The sequence below is a fragment of the Equus przewalskii genome, chromosome 10, assembly GCF_037783145.1.
Source record: "Equus przewalskii isolate Varuska chromosome 10, EquPr2, whole genome shotgun sequence".
In the NCBI taxonomy this organism is placed as follows: Eukaryota; Metazoa; Chordata; class Mammalia; order Perissodactyla; family Equidae; genus Equus; species Equus przewalskii.
The window spans coordinates 36,111,744-36,117,086 of record NC_091840.1 but is presented as its reverse complement, the minus strand read 5'-3'; positions in this window follow the sequence as shown (position 1 = coordinate 36,117,086).

The window sequence follows — 5,343 nt, the reverse complement described above, 5'->3', positions numbered from 1 at the left end:
CTTCTTCCCATTTTGGAGGTGGGAAATAGATTCAGAGGGTTCGGTGACAGGCCCGGGATCTGGTAAATGGCAGAGCTGGGCCTCAAATCTGGGTCTTCTCACTCCAGATTGAAATGAGATGAAATGAGACACTGTATGCAGAGTACTTCCACGGCATACCCTAAAACCTATTACTATTGTTGTTGTTATTTCTAAGTACTCTTTGTAATATGGTCTAATTACCCAGTACTACAGTGGCACAGCTGTGGCCACCTGTCTTTTCTTTTTTTTTTTGAGGAAGATTAGCCCTGAGCTAACATCCGTCACCAATCATCCTCTTTTTGCTGAGGAAGATTGGCCCTGAGCTAACATCTGTGCCCATCTTCCTCTACTTTATATGTGGGACACTTGCCACAGCATGGCTTGATAAGTAGTGTGTAGGTCCATGCTCAGGATCCAAACCAGCGAACCCCAGGCCTCTGAAGCAGACTGCGTGGACTTAACTGCTGCACCACCAGGCTGGCCCCCACCTGTTGTTTTTGACTGTTCAGCTCGCCTTCCCTGTTCTGCTGCTAAGAGCACCCCTTTCCTTTGGAGGACTGCTTTCTCCTTTCCATGTCACTCGATGAGCTCTCAGTCCCTGTACCATGCTCTCTGCCAGCCTCCGGCAAGGACATGAGATCCAGACTTGCTCAATCATAGTGCCCCATCCTTCTGACCACAGAGATTGTGGATCTGAGGTGGAACCATCAGAATATTTAGCTGGGATTTTATACACAGACCCTGAGAGATGCAAGTTTCCCCCTGTCTCCCTTACCAGCTCCATGGCCCATGCCCTGTCCCTCTCCACCCATTTCCCCTGACCCAACATGGAGGAAGCCTGTCAGGAGGAGGCGAGGATGGGGCCAGCACATAGAGAGAAGCAAAGGTGAGGGATCTGGCAATATTGCTTGAGTGCCTGAATCTAGCTGCACCTGAAGGCAGCCCCACCTGCCCTTCTCAGTTATACACGCCAAAAATTTGCCCTTGTGGATTAAGCTAGATTAAGTTGGGTTTCCATTACTTGCTCTGATGGGTATAGGTGTGGGGTGTGTTTGCGTGTGCTGTGTGTGTACACAGTACATGTCCTTTAGCAGTGTACGCAGAGAGTCAGGCCCAACCCAGGAGACTGAGGGTGGTCTGACCACTTCCTCATCCCTCCAGAGATATAGGAGGCTGAGTTGCCCCTGGGCAGGGCCTACACTAGGAGGTCAAACCCAAGGGGATAATTCCTGTAGAGCAATTAATTCACTCTCTGGGTGATTTGGAGCAAGACCCACTTCCTGGACCTCAGCTTTTTGTAAAGTGAAGTGTAGGACTATATTATCTTAAAAGGGTCTTGTGCTTCTAATGTTCTAGAATTCATTCTCTATGCCGGTGTGTACTACGCAGGGCTCAAAGGACCTTCCATGCTCCCAGCCCTGTGGGCCTCTTCACTTTCATCTCCCACAATTCTCCCACCATCATCTCACTCCCTTGTGCTCTGCACACCCCTGCAGTTCTGAATGCTCATTTACTTGTAGCTCCTCAAATATCCATCCATCCATCCATCTATCCATATTTGTCTATCCACCCACTCATCCAATGAGCTCCTGAAATGTGTCAGGCACTGTCCCAGATGCTGTAGGTACCACATAGTCCTTGCCCTCATGGAGCAAATGAGTGAATACAAGTGTGTTGAGAGTTAGGAAAGGGGAGACATAGGATGCCATGGCAGCATCTAGAAGGGGGCTGTAGCTCTCTCTGAGGAAGGGATAGATCTTTAAGGCATCCTTGAAGACTGAGTAGGGAATAGTCAACGGAGGAGGGGAAGAGCACTTCAGGCAATTGGAATGTAGAGAGTGTTGGGGTAGGAAAAAAGCTCATTGGAAAGTGCATAGTCAGCAAAAGGGAGAGGAGTGGCCAGAGATGTTGGGAGGAGGCAGGCAATGATAACAATCCCTTGCCACTCTGTCCACTTGGCAAACTCCTATTCATCCTTAAAAACCCTCATGCGATATCACTTCCTCTGGGGAGCACCCTCACTGACCCTAGAATTAAGGGCTCTTTCTTTCATAAGTGGCTTGGACTCCTGCCATTGCACCTGTTCCCCTGACCTACAATGACCTCTTCCCACGTTTATCTCTCCTCTTAGAATGTATGTTCCTTTAGGGCATAAAGCTGTTTGTAGTTAAAGTGCCTAGCACACGTAGGTACGCAATAAATGCTTTTGGACTCGAGTGAATTACACGGTGTGTTTGCAGCCATGAGATAACTATGTTTGTGCTTAAGGAGGAGGCAAGAGGAGTGACAGGCATGTATGTGGGGATATGTGTTTGGATTTAAATTCAACGATGTTTCCAGAGGGCTGTTTGGACTCAGTGGACTGTGACAAGCTGCTGACCATTTTCTCAACACCAAGAACTGTCTTTCGGCTGGGGGGAGCGAAGCTAGCCGGGCCTGAGGCTGAGCTGCCGCATCCCTGCTCTCCCACCCTCTTTGCTTTCTGGCCCTTCTCTCTACATGGTCCACCTGGGGGTCCTCAGTTCCTCAGGGTTCTGTGGCAGGGTGAGGCGGTGGGCTGAGGTGGGAGCCCCCATCTGGATGCCCACTGGCGGCTGGTCAATCTGGCTTCGTTGGCGAAGAAGCTGATCAATGGGGGCCCCAGGCCAGGGGAGGCCCTTCCTTCTAATCCACATCGACTGCTCCCTCCTTTGCCTGCCAATTTGTATCAGGCCGTTGTCTGTTTCAGTGAAGGGAGCATTGGTCCCACTCTCGATGAACCATGAGGGTACGGCTGGGAGGGGGACAGAGGAACACCCGGACACAGGGAGAGAGACATTTAACCAGCTGAGCTCCACTGGAAAAGGGCTGCCTCAATGTTTTTGATCTTCCTTCTCTACTTAAACTCCGAGAGGGCTAGTCCTTTCCTGAAGCACGAAGGACAGCCAGTGGGGAAGGGAAGAGGAAAAAGGAGCTACTGCCTCACCACCTCACCATGTCACCTGCAAGCCAGGCCCAGAGCAGAGGCCCTTTGCAGTCCCAGCAACCCAAGACATAATACTCCCCCTCTGACCATTTCCATCCATCAATAAGCATGTGGCCTGCCCCCTTGTTTGCAGGGCTGGAGCAAGCTGCGGCCTTTGTGGAGGGTCTGCTATGTACAGGCTCCTGGCGCAGTTACGTTTAATTCTCTCAACCATCCTGGGCAGATACTATTATTATCCTCGTCTGGGAGATGGGAAACCTGAGGCTCCAAGAAGTTCAGAAGCATGACTGAGAGCTTCTGGTCTCTTCTCTCCTATTCTGCCTCCCTAAGGCACATATGCCTGACCTCAGGGAGTGACTCCATCAAGGTAGGAGACGAGACACTTACACCTGAAGATGTAAATGGCCACAGTGCCAGGCGCGGCCTCCATTTATGAATATGTGACCCGCGAGCACCCCTTTCCCCCAGTGACTGCCCTGGGGCTCTCTAGTCCTCAGCCGGGACTCCCTCTACCTACTCTCTACTTCTGAGGATGCCTGGGTCCTCTTCTTCCTCCTCTCCTTCTGCCCACTGACCCCAGAAACCTACTCCTTCTGCTCTTGCCTTGGCGCAAGAATGACGGGGGAGGCCCTGCCGCATTGTCGTTTTGGGGTGGGAGGGAAGAGAGGGGGACAGGAAGAGAGGGAGATGGATCTAGGCACAGGTTGGACCTAGAATGACTTTTCCCTTAGCTTTCCCAGGGTGACAGTGACCTTGAGCAGATCACTTAAGCTCTGTGAGCTTCCATGTCCTCACTTGTGAAATGAGGCCACACCTCCCAGAGTTTCATAAAGGAGATTAAATGATGTAAGGCGTCTATTGCTATGTTGCAGGCACTCAAGGAATGTTTAAAATGAAAATGATGAGTTAGAGTTCAGCTGGAGGGGAGGGTCCAGGTGGGATGGGCAGGAGAGAGAATGGGTCTAGGAGAAAAGGGGAGTAGAGTGGCGTTGAGGGCGCGGAGAGCCCATTAGGCTGCATCACAGGAGTAAGGCTGGGGGAGAGGTTGGGGAGGGCTCTGAATGTGAAGCTGGCTTTAGACTTTGTCCCATGGATGAATGGTTTTCACACATGGGGTCCTTTGTCCAAATGAGGTCCTGTTTGGAAGTCCAATAGGGCAGGCAGATAAATGGTTGGATTGAGGCTGGGGGTTTCCAAAGTTCTGCTCTTCAACTCCTCTCTCCACCATCCCTGGTCCTAGGAAGGGCTCCACGGAACTCACAGGGCTACACTGAGCAGCGGTTAAAAGCCGCCACAATAGAGAATGAGTCAGAGAAAAACCAGGAGGCCTGAGCGAGGACCGCTGGAGGGCTCAGCATTCCTGTCTTCGGGCTTAGTGGGCACTGCCCTCAGTCCCCCTCATGAGCCCCCTCGTCCTCACCCTGTGTACAAGTGGACTGTGGCACCTGCTGGGAAGGCTGGGCTCAGCTCTCAGGTCTCTCCATGGACACATGTGAGGGTTACCAGGAGATCCTGGGACGTGAAGCTGGGCATCCCCAGTGGGGTCGAGGTGAGGGAGTGCAGTAGGTCTCTCGGCCGGCATCAAGGTCCCAAAGTGGGACCTCGTGGGGTACACCACCATGTGGTCAAGGGCCTGCTGCATCCCTCCAGCATTTCCCCACTGCCACTGACATGCTCTAGTACCGTTGGGTACCTCCTCTATCCTGCTCCACTTCTCCACCCAGCAGGCTTCAGCTGGGACCAGCTTCCTCCAGAAAGCCCTCTTGTCCCCTCCACACTGGACTGGATGCCCCTCGTCTGCACCCCACTGTCCAGGGCTAGCCTCTCTTGTAGCAAGAATCCCTGAGCATTGTAATTGCTCCTTTATCTCTCTTCTCTGCTCAGTTTTCAGTTTGAGGGCAGGATCCAATTGCCAGAGCCTAGCATAGTAGGCGGGTGCTTACGAAGTGCCGGTGAATGAATGAATGAATGAGTCTTACTCCAGAGTGGGTGCAGGGAGAGGTCAAACAGGAGTGTGAGCTCCTGATAGATGAGAGCTGAACTTCTGAAGAAGGACTGTTGAATGGGCCGAAGGCCCAGCAGGGGGAGATTGGGAAGAGAACCCAGGCGCTGGGGTTCCAGGGCTGGGGGTGGCACAGCCCCACTAGGCATGTCTCCCTCTTTTTATCTCCATGTCTTGCCCTCCAAGCCGTACTTGTTCTGGGTGCTGTGCAGTCTGTCCACCACTTTGCACGCCCACCTGTGTGTGTGTGTGTGTGTGTGTGCATATTCTAAGGTGTATTAGGTAGATCTTTGTGTCCTTGGCTCTGAATGAACACGAGTGGGTGCAGAGCTGTCTGGATATCTGTGAATATACA